This window comes from Miscanthus floridulus, chromosome 10, assembly GCF_019320115.1.
Source record: "Miscanthus floridulus cultivar M001 chromosome 10, ASM1932011v1, whole genome shotgun sequence".
NCBI lineage: Eukaryota > Viridiplantae > Streptophyta > Magnoliopsida > Poales > Poaceae > Miscanthus > Miscanthus floridulus.
In genome coordinates, this window is record NC_089589.1 from 107,984,181 (window position 1) to 107,994,664 (window position 10,484).

Below are 10,484 nucleotides of genomic sequence, written 5' to 3' on the forward strand. Positions count from 1 at the left end.
TAAGCACCACGCTTGCATAATGTCGACCACTTAACTCACTCGAGTAATGAGCTAAGCGCTTTGCGAACATATGCTTAAATTCATTATCAATCATGACTATATCAAGACTATTACCATCAAACTAGGAACATAATAGATAGTAGCATAGTATTGCAGTAGCACAAAGTCAAAATATAGAGGGATACAATGTCTTTACCAGCCTCCGGACGACGAATCCGGAATCCTGAGCAATAGCCCAACTCTACTTGAATCTTGCTAGCTAGCCTATACTAGAACTTGAAGAATCGGAGCTCCATTCTCTTCTCTCTTGAAACCCTAATTTCTTATCCTTCTTGACTTAATGATCAGGGTTACGCCAGGGGGTATATATATATATATATATATGGGGTAGCACCAATTCTAGACCCTCGGATCAAACCGACTTGAAAGAACGGCGGAGATGCAGACCCTAAGGCGGTGGGGAACCGACGTTTGAAGCTGGGGCTGACATGTGGGGATAGGGGGTCGGCTGGCCTAGCTGGCCCCACATGTCATCCTCCCGTAGTCTACTTCGGGGGGATGGCTTCTGGTGATCTCTGGAACCTTCTAGTGCTATTTCCATCGCGAATAATTGTGATTTAATTTGACGATTTGATCCACCTTGATGGTTTTCTGGATAAACCCTGCTGAAAACATAGATTCACCAAAACTTGTGGAATTTGAAAGTTTAACCCCTAAGTCTATGTTGGTGATCATTTTCATGCATTTATTCAAGTTATGTTGACGGTTCTTGATGGATGATAACTATCATCAAGACATGTGCACATGTGCACTGAGCTTGTTTTAGGGGCCCAGTAAGATTTATTATGCTGTCTGTACGAAGATATATTCCCCATATTGTCGTTGTTGTTCAAGCCACAAAGTGCACCGCCTGGGTTGTATGGCTAGTCATGGAGCATGTGTGTTATTTAAGCATGTAGTCAGTGTGTGTTAATGCCGGAAGTGAAGAGAAAAGTGAAAAAGTGTGCTAGTGTCTAGTGTTACAAAAGTGTGTTTCTATTAGAGTGTTTCTGCCCCATTCCGTGTCGCCCCGTGCCACGTCCAGAGGCCCCACCCGGCCTTGCCCCCTGCGCATGTGGGGCCACGGTCACTGGTCCTGGTGCTCATGCATCCCGCTGCCTTAGCGGCCCGACGCGCTGTGCCCACGCGTGCAGCGCCAGAGGACAAGGCCGTGGTTGCTGCCGACGGTGACAGAGGGGACGCGAAGGCAGAGGCGGAGGTCGCGCTGGTGGCCACGGCGGTGCGCGCGGCTGGTGGCGGTGGTCATGTCTAGCTTCGGGATCACGTCCATGGCTACCACTGCCGTCTACTACCGCTTCAATTGTACATCGCACGTAACAAGCCGTGCTGATTCGTGACCATCCATTCAATTCATGAAAGCGTTGCTTCGTCAGGGAGGCAGCCACGTGTCAGTTCCATCCGCTGTGTCAGGTTCCAGTGCACGGCCACGGAAGAAGAAAGGGAAGAGGAAGAAGAAAGAACCAGGGGTAAAATCATCATTTCACAATTGTTCTCTCACCTCCTAAGGCAGAAAAGAATACTTTAATGTACTTGGTGTCCTCCAGCAAATTTGGCACAAAAGTGAAGTGTCCACTAGCAAATCAATTTATTTTTGGTATCCACTGGCAAAGCAATCTCACTTTCAGTGTCCACCAGCAAATTTTACCTTGATTATAAGGCACGGTTGGTGGTGGACCTGTTTGAGTGGTTTTGTATTGAAGCCTCCAAATCCTTATTCAGCATGGTTACCAACGGTATCATGGATCACTCCTTTTGCCTTGTACGTAGGTGTGGTATTCATGTTCTATACAACACAAATAATAGTTACTAGACAATAAATTTCAGTATAAACATTTTGTGGTGACAAATTTAGGTTCCTCAGAATGTCAAATATGCGCAAGTTGAGGTTCCTCGGAATGTCAAATATGATGATGTTATTAAATCAATGATGTCTAAATTATTACATAAATGCAGAAACAAATTATAATAACCCCATATTCCATTTTGAGACATTGGGAATTAAACATTTTCTTTTGTTAACTACTAGGTAAGGAGAGATAAGATAAAACATCAAACAAATACCAAAGCATGGAAAATATTTCATATAAAATGGAAATAGATAATATCTTGAAATAAACTAAGGAAGGAATGAGGCATTACTAAATCAGCTCTTCCATCTAGCCTAATGTGGAGGAGAACCTTTCATCCATCATTATATGTTGGATGCATCAAAATGGTTTTTGGTGTGTAGACCACTAGTTCCCTTGGATAGGCTGTAGTCAAGGGCTCAATAATGAGTGTTGCATCATTTGCATTTTGAGGAGCTCCTTTTCCCTTGGCAGTTGTGGTATTCATGTTCTGTACAACACAAAGACAAATGAGGAGGATAGAACAGACACCATATTATATGAGTGTGATATATACTACACCATATAATATGAATATAAATACCCTCTATTGTATCTCAATATCATAAGGGAAAATGTATCATACACAAAGAAATAGAAAAAACTAAATGGCTAAATCAATACATTATATATAACTATAATATAAATTCATTAATCAGTTCTAAAACTTAGAATAGACATTCATAAATCATAAGTATTATGCCTAGTAAATTCATAGGTGTGGTATTCACGTTCTATAGAACACAAAACAAATGAGGAGGATATATAGAACAGAAACAAATGGATGAATGAGTGTGATATATAATATATACTATCTGTCATTGCTGAATTCAAGTTTGCTATGGATTCTATACAAAAAAAATATATTTTTGTGTCAACAAGAGGTTCATCATTTGCCAACAAACTTGATATTGGAAAAATCGAAGGTATGATTACAGTAATCTAATGCCTTTTGTTTTTCCAATATCATGTTTGCTGAGTTAGATTTATATTACCACTATGTTTTAATAATCAGCAAAGTAGAGTTATGATGGTATGACCTAAAGATGGTCCATACTTCATCCCATGCTTTAAAAACTAATATGTTTCTCCTGCTAAGAGGTACATATGATCAATTCCTACCACTTAAGAGAGGTAAATCAATTTATCTTGTTCATAGGGACAGAAAAGAAGGCTCTCACTCTATCTCTGTATCTTTTCACCGTTAAGAAAACATTGTTCCAGCATAACATCAAATCCCACCACACACCCCACAAAAAAAAAATCCCACCACACAATAATCTCAACCTTATATGTACAATGTCATAACTGCCAACACAACCAATGCAACTCCAGTGCACTTATTATCCCAAAAACTGAGACCTCTTATGAACTCCACCCATGCATCAACTAATCTACATATATCCCTTTGCAGCTAACTCTGCATGTCACTAGTGCAGCTTCGACTTTGCCGACATCATCACCTTTCACATGCAGGCTATGACAACACAGGCACCATAGCCTCGATGTTGTCTTTATCTAAAATAAAAATTAACTCCACAAAACTGGCATCATCCCATTCATCTTGGCTTTTGTAGATATTTAATTTTATCATCGGAGCTTAGAGAGAATTGTGTTCATGTTTAATGTGTTTGTATGCAACCACCATTGTTAAAATGTCAACATATTATCTAGCCTATGAGTAGTAGTTACCATGCATCCTATTCCACTGCTTGAAATGATTTTGGGATCAGACTATAACATTTTTTTGGAATTTATCAAAATACAATTTTGTTGATTGATGTATCCATATTCAGATTGGTGTGCACAACCTGCATCTATGTTTAGACAATGGACGAAATTCCGGTTTCTTACAACAAACTTATTACAAATACATGCATGTGTCCCAATTTACATGTAGACTGAAATGGTACAATGTCCAAGACACATCACTGATGTATACAAGAAAAGGAAAATTTCTACTTAACCCCCTCAATTGTTGGTGATTGTCTACTTCACCCCCTCACCTATAAAACCAGGTATTCTACCCTTCAAAATATTGAAAATCGTCTAAATAACCCCCTAAGGCGATTTTGAAGGTGGTTTTGCTGAGGTGGCATATTAAAAAGTCCATATAAACCCCTAACATATCAAGTGTTGACTGCATGGCCCCCTCAACTATAAATGTGATATTATAGCTCTTAAAGCGTCTAATAATGTTCAAATGATGGTCATGTAGGTCATTTGGACACCGTATCCCACCACATTGGCCTAAGCACACATGTTTGCACACAGGCCCATCGGCTGCCTCCCTTTTTGAACTCTTTCCAGGCTTGTGCTACTGCTCGATGAGCACCTTCAAAGCCAATGGTGAGTCAACGGCGAGTCAGCGACGAGGAGATAGAGGAAGAGGATACCGAAGCCAGTGCTAGGCTCGGTGAGTTGAAACATTATGCTGGTTGAGTTTCTTTTGGGTCCATTGGTATGGACGTTAAGAGCTGGTAAAGCACATCTACTACATGTGATAGATAGGAGTAGCAGGCTTCCGATCCAGGACCCCCAAAAATGGTGGGAACAAGCGATACCTTCTCCCGAAGTTGAAAATCCTCCTTCTCCAAAGTGACCACATATACCACACAAAATGCTTGAACCAATTTGTAGCTGACACACTCAGCTGCAGGCAAGCGGAAATTCTGCGAAAATTTGTAGCTGACACACTCAGCTGCATACAAGCGAAAATTTATTATAGCATCCACTAGTAGAGAAACGACATTTGATCCAGCTCGAAATTTGGCTTTAGTCCCGGTATATTTCACGCCCGGGACTAGAGAGACCTTTAGTCCCGGTTTGTAGGTCCAACTAGGACTAAAGGTCCCTGCCCAACGGCTACTGCGGCAGACTTTTGCTGTAGGGGACCTTTAGTCCCGGTTGAAGCTACCAACCGGGACTAAAGGTTAACTTTTACTCCCGGTTGGTCTCTCCAACTGGGAGTAAAAGTCTACTCCCGGCTGGAGGCTCCGTCTGGGACTAGAAAGGGACCTTTAGTCCCGGTTGCTGTCTCCAACCGGGACTAAAGCTTGAAACTGTAATAGGCAGTCTTTTGAGCTGACACTGACAGGGTGCTATCCCCTGCTTGCATTTGTTGTCATGCTTTACTTGTACTAGGAAGTAGCAATAAGAAACGAAGAGTGATGATGCATGCATGATGGCGATCGAGATGAACTTGTGTGCTTGGCCGTCGAGGGAGGAAACTTCAGAGATACCTACATACAAATATACATTATCTATGGATTTGAATGATTAGAAAGGCACCTTTAGTCCCGGTTGCTGTCTCCAACTGGGACTAAAGCTTGAAACTGTAACAGGCAGTCTTTTGAGCTGACACTGACAGGGTGCACGTTAGCATGGTAGCCTAGCCTAGCTATTGTGGCTGTTGTTTGTGTTTGTGACCACAAGTCTGTTCGTTCGGCTGCTGTGTCGGTGGGGGCTCAGCTATAGCCTCAGACCGTCGTCAGACGCATTCACGACTGCTCTATCTGTAGACACATGCAACATGCATGGGTCCGATGCAACTGAACACGACCAAATCAATTAGTCCCGGCTGGTATTACGAGCCGGGACTAAAGGTATACCTTTAGTCCCGGCTAGTATTATCAGCCGGGACTAAAGGTCTTTTAGTCCCGGGCGTTTACAGGAGCCTCGATGGGCCGGCTTGACCTCAAGCCCACACATAGAAGAGAGCATATACTAGAATGGAGCGGGCCAATACGCAATATGCTGGAATTGCTGGCCAGTCCCACCTATTAGCACCACCTCGCTTGCTTAGAAGAGTGAAAGCTAACTTAAAAGCTCAGCTCTGGAGCCATGCACCACGATCTTACTTGAACAGGATCTGTTCTATAAGATCGTACATGCATCCTTGACTAAAAGTCCTTCGTACATTATAAACATGTAGAATACGTTTATTCTAGTAGCGTAGAATGCGTATTTGAAAGCCAAAACGAATCATCAATTGAAAATAGAAACAAAAAAAAGAAAAAAAATTGAAAGTCCCGATAGCAGCGTAGAATGCGAACAAAAATTGAAAGTCCCGGTAGCAGCGTAGAATGCGAATGAATCATCAATTGAAAATAGAAAAAAAAAAGAAAAAGAAAATAGAAACAAAAGAAAAGAAAAAAGAAAAGAAAACCTTTAGTCCTGGTTGGTAATACCAACCGGGACTAAAGGGCCGGCCCACGTGGCCAGGCCGGGAGGCCTCTTTAGCCCCGGTTGGTATTACCAACCGGGACTAAAGGTGGATCTTTAGTCCGGGCACTACTACAGGATGGACTTGTTGTCCCGGGAGGTAATGGCATTTAGTCCCGGTTACCGCGCCGGGACAACGATCCTGGGACTAAAGGTGGAACCTTCAGTCCTGGGTCATCGAGACGGGACTAAAGAGGGACCTTTAGTCCCGGTTGGTGTTACCAACCAGGACTAAAGGCCCTCCAGCCGAGCAAACATGGCTGCACCCTTTAGTCCCGGTTGGTAACCCCAACCAGGACTAAAGGTTCCTTTTCTTTTTCTTTTTTTTTTGTTTAATTTGTTTTCAGTTCAGTTACACATATTTGTTTAATATATAATATGTTTTTATGTACGTATTCTATGCTACTAATATAAATACATGCACGCATATAATTACATCTAATTCTCATCTCGAGCATTATTATATTCGAATAAAGTATGAAACTATATATATTATAGATATATATGTATATATACAACACTTTCATAATATTGTTCTCCAAAATAACGATATCAATAAACATTTAATTTACATCATTAGTTCCTTAGGATCAAAGTAGAACTCGCCGTTGGGATTTAGCACTTTTTCTAGAAGATATCCCGCTATTGACTCTTGAACTGCTTTCAGATGGTCTTTTTGCATGACCCTTCATTTCAACCATTCAGTCTTGCATTTGAAATAAAAGGAAAAGTATTAATACACACACACATATATATATATATATATTCATTTAAAAATAAATAAAAAATTGATATATACGTACTCTGAGGACATCTTCAGGAGTTTTTCTTATGTGTGCAGTGATAAATTCACAAACGTAGTATCCACATAAGTTATTACCTGGTTGCTGCCGCAAACACCACTGTACGAGAAGAAGATTATTCTCATCATCTCACACGTAAATTGAAGTACGATATAGTAATTATACATGTGGGGAAGTATATATAGTACAACTTACTGGTATTTGAACTACATTAAGTGGTGCCTTGCAATCCTTGCGGTGTTGCCGAATAAATTCTTTCCAAACCCTGTGCGACGAATAATGTATGATCGTTAATAAATTATGGCAAAGTCTATTCAATAATAGTTGTGCGCGAGAGATCGAAATTATCCCTGGATAATGTCTATCATATCTTGGTAGAGTGCTCGCTCTTTTCTCAATGAGTCCAAGATTACTAACCGACTTGAGTTTAACTCAATGACAATGAGTATCTAGTGAAACCTGCATTGGTTTATACACACACGTACATGCATATAAGTTGTATTGATATTACATAAAATGTGTAGACTACATTATTATTAACACTTACTCAAAGTTGTACGGGAAAAGTATTGTTGTCTTGTCGTGCTGCTTCACGAAGAACTTCATGATATTCGTCTGTGCTTTAGATACCCAGTGCTCCTTGACAATAATATCGGTTTTGAATACGATATAAGGATCAATGAAGCCAACACCGGTGTCTTGTATTCTTTGGAGCTCTGACATCTGGAATCTGTATATAAATATAAGTTACATGTGAGGATAATTATATACACGTACGCATGGAAGTGAGTTTATTAAATAAAAGTAAGAATCACTTACAAACAAAAGGAGCTAATGATTGATTTGTCCAGAGCGTCCAAGTGGTATAGTTGATGCAATTCTTCGAAACTAATATGTAAGATGTCATCGCCATGGAAGTAATGATGGTCTCTAAATCTGACAAAGATCCACTGCTCACCCCTGCCACACGCCTGCATGTACCACTTGTTGAGCAAGTACATTTGCGTACCCAATTCATTCAGAGCCACAGGGTTGTACAGACTTTTGCCAAATTTATAAGTCTTCCAGGTATCAACTTCCAGGTTCTGGATTGGAGCTTTGCCCGTCGCTTGATCCAAGGTTAAACCAGTTTGTTCAAAAAAAGCATTAAGGTCTTGAACCGACACTTCTCCAGAGTTGTCTGGTCGATAGACTTCTATGTTGGAACCATATTCATTAGCAACAAGATTTTGCATTGGTTGCTTCTATTGTCCGAACTGTGGGACATCCTTCCCTGATGCTCTTTTCCTTTTCTTATGTTCATCATGTGACTTCACGAGGGAGCGGTCATAGTCTGATAGTGGCGGAGGCTTACGAACTTCAAGCATCTTTTTCTTGTGAGCTTCGACCTTCTTCCTCAGCTGATCTCGTGGTATGTAAAAGTACGACTTCTCCATAAGCTTCGCTTGTCTCTGCTTTTGGATATCTATAAAAAAATCTTTCACTTTTTTGTCTTCTTCAGCTGCTATTTGCTCATCAGTCTTTTTAGGAAGTATTTCTTGAGAAATAACTCTTTTTTTGGGGTCTTCTTTGCCGCCGGGACCTTAGACGTCTTTGTAGTGCGTCGCTGTGGAGGGGGTGGGGGCGGTGTTGGAGATCGGCATGGAGGCGATGAGGCCAGTGTTGGAGTCCGGCGTGGAGGCGTTGGAGATTGTTGTGGAGGCGGTGGGGCTGGTGTAGGAGTTGGAGATCGTTGTGGAGGCGATGGGGCCAGTGTAGGAGTTGGAGATCGCCGTGGGGATGAAGTCATCTCGCCCCCCCGTGACGCTGTGATGAGATGGGGAATGAATGATTGGGCTAGGCTAGGGGGAGACCCTGCTACAAAAACAAGTTGTGGGTCAATTATTTTGAAGCCAATATAAAATTAATGGAAAATAATATTTCATTCACTTTCATTCGTACCTAGGGTGAGGTAGGGGAAGCGGTGGCGCCCTAGGAATGATGATGAAGCGTTTGCGCCATTGAATAAATGTCTTCTCTGCTTCTCCTAGTGTCTTCTCCCCATCACCGCCTTCAATGTCAAGAGGAACATTGATGTAACCTTTGAGCACTCTATCGACCAAGAGGCTAGCATATCCAGGTTGAATAACTAACCCATGGATTCTTGGTGTCTTCGTTTGGTCTATTGGAGATACAACCCCGACAGCCACCATGATTGATGCATTATTACCATCTGGAATGTGCAGCTCACATGTTGTTAGAGGCTCGGTAATGTCATCAACAGGGAAGCGCAACCCAACGTCACCTTGAATAACTGGCAGCTCCATGGAAGCACAACTGCTTTTCATCTGACCAACGGGGCTAATGGTGACTCCCAACGTTGATTGCGATTGCATTTGACTCATTGCTAGCTGCACTTGCCTCTTGATCTCCTCCTGCATTCTTGCCTCAAGAGATTTTTCTCTTTCACATGATTCAAGCAATGCTTGTCGTGACTCATTAACAAATTGCTCCAATACACGGATTCGGTCTGCCTCCTCATCCTTCTTTCTCTAGCGGCTTCTGTAGGTATCCTTGTCTACTGAGAATGCTTGTAGCCACAGAACCGCCCCATAGCCTCTTGTTCGACCACCGTGTTCAGGATTCTCTAGGGCATATGTCAATTCATCCTTTTCTCTGTTGGGCTTGAAAACACCACTATCAGCTTCTTCCCTAGCACGAGCTAGTCTCTGTGTTGTTCTCTCAATTTTTTGGCCAAAAATTAGCTTGCCAGTGTCTGGGTCTAGGCTTCCCCCATGAGCATAGAACCAATTCTTCGCGCGTTGAGGCCAGTTCTTCTCTATTGTTTCAGGTATGATTCCCTTGGCAGTAATCTCTGCTTCTAGGTTCTGCCACTTGGGAATAGCACTCCTATAACCACCTGATCCCATGCGATGATGGTATTGCTTCTGTTGGGCATTCTGCTGATTCCTCATCACACGTTCCTCACTCTCTTGAGATGTCTTGTATTGTACGAAGTCATCCCAATGGGACTCCAACTTGACAAACGCCTTAGCATTGAAATTCGGCATTTCATTCTTCAAGATAAACTTTTTATACAATGTCTTCTTCCAACTTTGGAACAATGTTGCCATCTTCTTCATTGTCCAATCCCTCACTAGCTCCTTCAAAGCATCATCTGCTTGTAATGTGAAATGCTGAGTGATATCTCTCTAAGCTAGGTTCTTGTCACGATCAGATACAAAACTAACATTAGGAGCGGATATCTTCTGCTTCCATTCACGAGCACTAACTGGGATCCTATCCCTTACAATGAACCTACATTGATTGACATATGTCTGAGCATGTGGTCCCAATGGTTTGCCGGTGTCGGTGTCGAATTCTGATATTATGAAATGGCCCTCTAATGGCTTTTTTGGCCCTCGGACTTTCCTACTCTTGCCGGTGGTTGATGTAGATCCAGAGACCGGCTACATGAGTAGAAACACAATGATTAACAACAAATATACGTACGCATGCATCTATAAGAGAT